This window comes from Haliotis asinina, chromosome 13, assembly GCF_037392515.1.
Source record: "Haliotis asinina isolate JCU_RB_2024 chromosome 13, JCU_Hal_asi_v2, whole genome shotgun sequence".
Taxonomy (NCBI): Eukaryota; Metazoa; Mollusca; class Gastropoda; order Lepetellida; family Haliotidae; genus Haliotis; species Haliotis asinina.
In genome coordinates, this window is record NC_090292.1 from 45026099 (window position 1) to 45036004 (window position 9906).

Genomic DNA, 9906 nt, shown 5'->3' on the forward strand with positions numbered 1-9906 from the left:
CGGGGGGATATTTGGTCCACCAACCCGTTTGCCGTGGGTTGCGGCCCTGTGTCGGTGGAGGAAGGGATCCTGGTGGTTGAGAGCATGGGAGCAGGACTATTGCTCCTATTGCTCAACACACCACTTTGGCCCTGACTTCACCTAGACGGGTGGTTGAATGGGCCCGGTTTAACCAATCGGCTGGTCATGCTAAGCCCTGTACATGTAAATGTTGTTCACAAATTTGCGAAAATATGTAATTTTTTGTCTTGGCTTCATGATGATTCATTTGTATTTCGATTGCACAATTCAAATTTCGTAACTTGCCTAGAGTCCTATGTCCAGAAGGCAGTGGCTCATGGGCCAATCAAGTGGAATAAATACTTTTGTGTTATTCTGCTTGAGTATACCATCCGGGTATCCTTGGTGCTGCAGGCAGGAAACCCGCCTGTTTTTAGCATTGTCCTTGTGATACTCCGTGGCGGGTGGGGAGCTCGGATGATGAAACAATATAAACTTACCATGGCTTACGAAACTCCCCTAAAAAAACCAAAACGTCCTCTTGATACTACTGATCCTGATGTTGAAGACCAAGGACTGTCCACATCCATTGACTACTGGCCACGGTTTATTGTAATTGAGACCACTGACAACACTCCATTAAAGGTGAACCCTTTTGCGGTATCAAAAGGCATACAGGGCATTGCAGGTGATGTTAGAAACGTTAGACGTTTACGAACAGGTTCTTTGCTTGTTGAGTGTAATAGGAGGCAACAGGCAACCAATCTCCTTTCAACAAAATCATTTGTAGGCATTCCAGTGTCAGTCTCTCCTCACCGTACTCTTAACACTAGTAAGGGTATTGTGAGAGACCGTGATAGACTATTTGCGGATATGCTGGAAATTGACATCGCTGTAGAGATGAAGGACCAAGGTGTGTTATTTGTGAAACGTTTCACAACCCGAAGAAACAACCAGATCCAACAAACCAACACCTATTTATTTTCATTTTCCACTCCAACGGCTCCAAAATCAATAAAGGCCGGCTACTGTCACATCAAAGTGGAAACGTTTATTCCTAATCCACTCAGATGTTTCAAGTGTCAAAAGTATGGTCACGGTGTAAATTCCTGCACATTGTCTGTTGTGTGTGCTCACTGCGGTGAGAAGACCCACACAACAGAAGATTGTGACAGTAATTACAAGAAATGCACCAATTGTTCAGGAGACCATTCGTCTTTCTCAAAAGAGTGTCCGATTTGGAAGTACCAGATGGAAATAAACAAACTAAAATTTACTCAAAATATCAGCTTTGCCGAAGCGAAACAACTTGTTCAAAGATGCGATCCACAAGAAACATATGCTTCTAAAACAAAACCATCATCTGAACCATCCTCTAAGGCTTCTACGTCTTCTTCAGCTGCCCAAACAAACTTGACTTGGGTGCACACTGATTCCCCAGAGGTTTTTTCACCCACTACTTCTACTCAGACCGCTGAGCTACTTCCTCGCATGTCGCAAAGTCAATCAGGGCCAGCTTCGGATTCATCATCACAGCCACCTGCAAGGTCTCAATCTTTGTCAAATGTCCAACAAATTCCTAAAGGAAAAACTAAACCTATGCCTGATTCTTCAAAAAAGCAAAGTGGCAGAGCCCCAAAAGGGTCTGAAAACAGAATTAAGCTTTATAATAAATACGGATCACTTGAGGACATGGACGTGTCCGAAAACGTCCAATCAAGGGCACACAGCTTGTCGCCCTCAAAAAAAGTACGGGGTAGATCCCCAATCAACCCGCCCAAACGATAATCCATTGCAAAAATATTGTACAGTGGAACTGTAGAGGCCTAAGGACCAATTTCAACGAGTTACAGCTACTTGTCCAGGATTTTGCACCATCCGCTTTCTGTCTCCAGGAAACCTATCTGAAGGAGACAGACACTTTTGATCTACGTCAGTTCACTTCATATAATTGTTTTTCACCTCCAGGTGATAGGGCCACTGGAGGGTCTTCAATTCTTGTAAAACAGGATGTTATCCATAGTCCTGTAACACTCACAACTAGTCTAAAAGCTGTTGCAGTGAGACTAACTCTTCACGTTACCTTTACACTATGCTCTTTATATATTTCACCTTCTTCAGCACTCCAGCAGTCTGATCTTCAAGCTCTCTATGACCAACTTCCTAAACCTTGTATTTTAATGGGTGATCTCAATGGACATAACCCGATTTGGGGTGGTACAAACACAAACTCTAAAGGTAAAATACTGGAAGATTTCATAGCCAATAATGACTTGTGTATATACAATGATGATTCAAGCACTTATCTGCACCCTGCAACTGGCACCTACTCTTCTCTGGATCTGTCTCTTGCAGACCCTTCTCTACTAAATGAATTTGAGTGGTCAGTCCACAATGACCTCTGTGGAAGTGACCACTTTCCAACTATCTTAACAGCAACTAATCCATCTGATTCTCCAACTTATACAAGATGGAATTTTTCCAAGGCAGACTGGTCGTTATTTAAAACGTTATGCACATCTAAACTACGACCGCAGTGTTTCAGTGAAGTAACTGATCATATTCGGCTTTTTTCTGACACTTTAAATGAAATAGCTGATGAGTGTATACCTAGGTCTTCTACTGCTCCACATGTACGGAAACCATGGTTCAATTCCGATTGTAGGCAAGCCAGAAAAGCGAGGAAAAAGGCGGAAAATTATTTCCGCTATCATCCAACTGTCCACAACTTGAATAAGTTTAAAATCCTCAATGCGAAAGCCCGTCGTACCTTCAACCATAACAAACGGCAATCTTGGAGGAACTACGTTTCCAGGATTAATTCGCGCACGCCAATGTCCAAGGTATGGAACATGGTTCAAAGAATTAAAGGTAAAGGTTCTAAATCTTCAGTTCACCATCTCAAAGATGGTGATAATTTAATTACTGACAAGTCTCATATTGCAAATAAAATTGGCGAAACACTTGCCAAAAATTCTTCATCGGCAAATTATGTCCCTGAGTTTCAGAGATATCAGAAACAACAGGAAAAGAAAAAACTTAATTTCGAATCAAATAATGGTGAAGATTATAATGAAGTTTTCTCATTACATGAGTTATATACAGCTCTTGACCAAGCTCATGACACTGCAGCAGGTGATGACAATATTCATTATCAGCTACTGAAACATTTGCCTGAACCATGTCTGGTCACACTTTTAGATATATTTGACAAAATATGGACGTCTGGAGCATTTCCTCCTTCGTGGCGTAATGCCATTGTAGTCCCAATACCAAAACCTGGCAGGGATCATACAGATCCGTCGAATTACAGACCGGTATCTCTCACTAGCTGTGTCTGTAAAACCATGGAACGTATGGTGAATAATAGATTAGTTTGGTATCTTGAAACCAATAATCTCATTACAAATATTCAGTGTGGTTTCAGGAAAAATCGCAGTACCATTGATCATTTGGTACGCTTAGAATCCTTCGTGAAAAATGCAATCGTAAATAAACAACATGCTGTATCAATTTTCTTTGATCTTGAGAAAGCTTATGATACGACCTGGAAGCATGGTATTTTGAGGGGTTTACATGAATTTGGATTGAGAGATCGTTTGCCTCTTTTTATATCAGAGTTTTTAAAAGACAGGCAATTTCAAGTCCGAGTAGGTTCTACCCTGTCTGATCATTATAATCAGGATCAGGGTGTCCCTCAAGGTAGTATTTTGTCTGTCACTTTGTTTAGTATTAAGATCAACAGTTTATCCAAGGTTTTAAATGATTCAATTGATGGATCATTATTTGTGGATGATTTTAATATTTCTTGTCGTGGTAAAAATATGCACACTATTGAAAGACAACTGCAGTTATGTTTGAACAAAATAGATAAATGGTGTCTTGAAAATGGCTTCAAATTTTCTAAATCCAAAACTAATTGCATACATTTTTGTAGAAAATATAAGCCGCATAAGGACCCTGAACTATCTTTAAATGGCACTCCCATCAAGGTTGTAAAGGAGGCCAAGTTCCTGGGTTTAATTTTCGATTCTCATTTAACCTTCTTGCCACACATTAAATCCCTTAAAGCTAAATGTCTGAAGGCACTAGACTTGTTAAAGGTTGTTTCAAATTCAAAGTGGGGAGGGGATCAAGTTACCCTCCTTCACTTATACAGATCATTGGTACGATCTAAACTTGATTATGGCTCCATTGTGTATGGTGGAGCCTGTAAAAGCAACCTCAAACTATTAGATTCTGTCCACCACCAAGGTCTAAGACTTTGTCTTGGATCTTTTAGAACCTCACCTGTTGCCAGTCTCTATGTTGAGGCTGATGAATCATCTCTTTCACAACGCCGTATAAAATTGTCTTTACAATACATTACTAAACTATATTCTAATAAATCTAACCCAGCCTATGACTGTGTGTTCAATCCGCTTTATGAAAATTTGTATGACAAGAGGTCTTCTCTTGTTCCACCTCTAGGACACAGAATTAAACCCTTTCTTTCTTCGGCCAGAATTGAGTTGGAAAACATAGCTCCCTCCAGTCTCCTTTCTTCTCCTCTTTGGCAGTTGGTTAGGCCACAAGTTGACCTAACATTAACTTCATTTAAAAAATCAGAAACTAATGAATTACAATATAAACAAGAATATAATCAATTAAAACATAAATATAGCAATTACAAACCCTTATTTACAGATGGGTCCAAGGACGGTGGTGCAGTAGCTTGTGCCACTGTCATTGGATCGAGAACAATATCTTCTAGACTTCCCGAGAACAGCTCTATTTTTACTGCAGAAGCAAACGCCATATTAACTGCTCTTCAATATATTCAAAGACACCCTAAACATAAACAGTATATAATCTATTCAGACTCTCTCTCTTGCCTTCAGGCTATTAAACATATTTCTTGTAAACATCCACTTTTGATAGAAAGTATTGAATTGTACAATAATCTTGCTACTGGCCAGTGCGACATTGTTCTTTGTTGGTTACCTAGTCACGTTGGCATTTCTGGTAACACAATGGCCGATCTTGCTGCTAGAGCAGCACTCAGCAAATCTGTGACACCACTTCTTATTCCATACTCAGATTATAAAGCTGCAATAAGATCTTATATCCGTGATCTGATGCAGAAGAAGTGGGACACCCAAGTGGGTATAAATAAATTACATGAAATAAAACCTTATATCGGTTATACTTACTTGGGTTGTCAGTCCAGATTTGAGGAGGTCATTATGCGACGATGTCGCATTGGCCATACGAGGTATACTCACGAGTATTTATTAAAAGGTGAAGATCCTCCGTTTTGTATCCCTTGTGATGAAAGAATCACAGTCAAGCATGTCCTGCTTGACTGTGTTGAATACTCCATCACAAGGGATAAATATTTTAATTCACGAACTTTGAAGGATCTTTTTAATTCTGTTAGCTCTCATTTAATTATTGCATTTTTAAAAGAATTAGATTTGCTAAATGAATTGTAAATAGATGAATATTTTATGCTTGGAAGTTTGAATTAGTAACTTAGAGTGTTAGTGGCTGTATCCTCGAGGGGGGTTAAAGCACTGTAAAATTATTGTCCTCCTGAGAGGATACGTAAGTCCCAAAACATTTGAAGTCAAATTTGATCTTCCATTTTGTCTTAGCCGTTGAATATGTGTCATTTTAATTTGTGGCTAATCTTGCTTACAATCACCATCAACTGAGGGGATGATGTAAATCCAGCTAGGGACCATGCAGGTAGCAGAAGTACTGTAAGTCCCCATGGCCCCTAGTATGGTGATCTACCTTCAGTTGTTGGTGATCTATATAGCCTGGTTTTATATTGGATTGTCTGAATAGGAATATTAGTTTTAACTTTTCACGCTAGTTTTATTTCTTATTGTGATATTCTAGTTGTTTTACTGTCCTTCGTCGACAGGTTTTTATCATATACATAGATTCCTTTTTTAAGAATGCTCCGGTCACGATATGGCTGCAATACTGCCGATGTGACGTTAAATGTTAACTCACTCACTCACTATTTACATGTCAGTCAATAAATTCTATTGTTTTAAAATTGCAATAATTAAATGAGAACGTACGTTACTAAAAAGGTCCTTCATAGTTCTTGATTTAAAATAATTGTCCCTTGTGATGGAATATTCAACACAGTCAAGCATGATATGCTTGACTGTGACGATTTCATCACAAGGGATGCAGAACGGAGGATCCTCACCTTTTAAAAGATATCCATGCGTGTACCTAGTGTGGCCAATACGACATCGTCGTATAATGACCTCTTCAAATCTGGATTGACAACCCAAGTAGGTGTAACCAACAAATGGTTTTATTGCACGTTATTTATTGATACCTACTTGGGTGTCCCACTGCTTCTGCATTAGATCACGGATGTAAGATCTAATGGTAGCTTTATAATCAGTATAGGGAATATGAAGTGGTGTAACAGATTTGTTTAGCGCTGCCTTAGCAGCAAGGTCAGCCAAAGTATTGGCAGAGATTCCAACATGGCTGGGTAACCAACAGAAGACAATGTCATATTGGCCAGTCGCAAGATAGTTATAAAGTTCAATAATTTCTATTAAAAGTGGATGTTTACATGCTAGGTTTTTAATAGCCTGAAGGCACGAAAGAGAGTCTGAATAGATTATGTACTGTTTGTGTTTAGGATGTCTTTGAATATATTTAAGAGCAGTTAATATGGCGTTTGCTTCTGCAGTAAAAATAGAGCTGTTATCTGGCATTCTAGAAGATATTGTTCTGGATCCAATGACAGTGGCACAAGCTACTGCACCACCGTTCTTGGAACCGTCTGTAAATAAGGATTTATAATTGCTATATTTAGTTTTTAATTGATTATATTCTTGTTTATATTGTAATTCATTAGTTTCTGATTTTTTAAATGAAGTTAATGTTAGGTCAACTTGTGACCTAACCAACTGCCACGGAGGAGAAGCAAGAAGACGGGAGGGAGCTATGTTTTCCAGCTCAATGCTGGCCGAAGAAAGAAATGGTTTAATTCTGTGTCCTAGAGGTGGAACAAGAGAAGACCTCTTGTCGTACAAATTCTCATAAAGCGGACTGAACACACAGTTATAGGCAGGGTTAGATTTATTCGAATATAATTTAGTAATGTATTGTAAAGGCAGTTTTATACGGCGTTGTGAAAGAGATGCACAGCAAAAATAACTTGGTTTCCGTTCTTGCGGAAACCTGATGGATACTGGGTAATGTAGGTTTCCGCTAGGTTTCAGTTTCAGGAAACGCGCAATGAGAGTTTCCGCATAGTTTCCACAACTGAAACTAACAAGTCTTAGTTTCCGTCATGTTTCCGTCAAGTGAAACTGTAGTTGGAAGTTTCCATTTAGTTTCAGTTTACTGAAACCTTTATAGCTGGAGTGAGTAAGTTTCTGGTCTTGCGGAAACCTTGTGGATCTTGGGTAATGTAGGTTTCCGCTAGGTTTCTGTACAAGGATGATGACAATGAGAGTTCGCTTAGTTTAGAAAGCTGAAATATGTTGTATTATCTTGTTATATTTATTACATATTTATTTGAACAAAAAACAAACGCTGGAAATATTATGATCCAACTGTTTCATTTCTTAGAAAAGCTCACATTTTAATGCAACAGGGCAGTTGCAGTAGTACACAATTCGCTGTATTAAGAAACTGGGGCGCTCAGAGAAGAGTAACAGAATTCTCTGCACACAAGCATTGCTCAGGAAGTAGGCACACTGAATGAAGACGAGCTAGCCAGTACACAAAGTGCTTTGTTCTTCTGTAGATGTTTGTTGGTGTATGCGAGTCCTGGTCAATATCTGGCGAAACATCTGAATCCGAATCAATCAGGCTCTCACATTGTGGTGGTAATAGCTCGCAAACCTTGAATGTGCTGTTAATATCTTGGTCACTGTCAGTGTCTGGAAAGGAAAAGGACATTCAGTTTGAATCATCATTTCAACTGAGAGACAATTCAATGAATGAAACACAGCAATATATATGATAATGCAGATAACATGTATTACAAATATTAAATACGTATTACCATTTGCTCACTTTCAGTTATTACAGTTACATGTATGATACATACATTAAATATATTAAACATGGATAGCAAAGTGACAGTGCAAACTCGATTTTTAGTGAAATCTACAAATTCTTTGATGACTAACCTGATGAAACATTTGTCATTCACCCGAAAAATCTTTACAAACTAACAAACATCTTGTTACGGAGATGGAGATAACGTGTTTTTCTTGAAACAGACGTCTGGCAGTGAGGACAGAAAAGCCGTATTTCTCCTGGAATTTAAAATATATGTATATATTATGCTTGAATCCGTGTACAGTTACACTTTGAGTGAGGTCAAAAAGGTTTGTTGTATGTATTAACATAGTGTCAGCTTCATTATAAAGCTATATGAATAATATTATTATAAAAGAGATTCCCTTACCGGGCATCATTCTCCGAGTTTGTTGGTCCACAATCCATATCTGTAAAACAAATAACTGACACAACGATTCTTTCAGAAATATGAAGCTTGAGGTGTGATGATAATGTCAATGCATTGTAGGGCTAACACATGCAACATGTACTGATGGACAAGGTTTTAATGGTTATAAACCAAATATCAAACCATGAAACTGATTAACTGGATACACAGAACTGACACAGAACATAAGATACTAGATAATTTGATGAACTAATAAATGTATGATGTGACTTGGTTGAAATATTTCTGGAGTACAGATTATATGAATAGATATAACGAAGACATATATGCGGAATATCTCTGGGTACCCATGTTAAAACAAATATTGTAGAAACCAACCATATTTCAGAAACGTATTCCTCGTGATTTTAGGCTGTTTTTCTTGACAATTACTTGTCGCAATGTCCACAAAGAACTGTGTCCCTGCAGCAGAAAGTGCCACGAATAGTCTACAGAAATTATGCATGTACAAATCATAGCCAAAGGTCAGTGGGATTGTGTTTCATTCTTCATTCACATTGACAAATGAATTAAGGTTTCAAAGAAATTGTGACACATCACCAAATTATATTAGTAATAGTAGTAAAGTTAACTTAAAGGGTAGATAGGGATGGTAGATCTGGGTGTATAACTGAAAAGAACAAACAATGTTGTGAGCACAGTGCGTAAATTACTTACATGGTACGTGTGTGTGTGTGGGGGGGGGGGGGGTCCATCCAGCAGAAATATATCCGGATACTACCTTCTCCTGACAGGATTTTAGAAAATAACTTATTTGCCACAATAAAGTTTCCCATGAGTGCTAAATCAGTAGGACTCATGACGCTCGGGCATGTTAAAGTAAGGTGAACATGTTTTCACAATTAATCACTGTTAATAATCACAAGGTCTACATATTGATGCTTGACACTGAGAAAAAGCAATCAGTGACGCTAATGCGATGAAAAGACTGCTAAAACCATAACTGCTCACTGTTGTCACTTTGAGTACTTACATTCAATCCGCTGAATTCCACTTTTCACACTCCCCTTTGATGTCGGCAATGTAAACAAATAAACGATTGGCGACAGGATCACGTCCACGCGAGACTATCTAACTGTTAATTACGATCTGCATCAAAAAGATCCGCCATATGTAGTGGTTCACTCATGGGTTTACTGGGTATTGCAAGATGTATTTCACCAATTCAGATATATTTTAAAGAATGATAAAAATGATGGGCTTTTACAATGGCAACATTTCGGTGTAATTTATTAAATGCAATCCTGGATCATTAGTGAAATGAAATTGTTTACCCCCAAATTCGCTCAGAGGGGTCAGATGTGTTTCTGAACTATTTGAGGCAAACACTAAATTCATATAAGAAACTGTTAGCTCTGCGTAGGATACATTTAAAATTTCATGTAATTTTTCAATAATTTAAT

At 38.3% G+C, this 9906-nt stretch overlaps 1 long non-coding RNA gene across 1 annotated transcript; it reads right to left on the bottom strand.

Annotated features, from left to right (window-relative positions):
- Positions 1-7853: 7853 nt before the first annotated feature.
- Positions 7854-8884, bottom strand: LOC137259967 (uncharacterized). The gene is made up of 4 exons (XR_010954722.1): positions 8822-8884; positions 8444-8483; positions 8163-8291; positions 7854-7910 (listed from the first exon to the last, which is right to left on the bottom strand). It is a non-coding gene; the product is annotated as an uncharacterized lncRNA (long non-coding RNA).
- Between the last annotated feature and the right edge of the window lie 1022 nt (positions 8885-9906).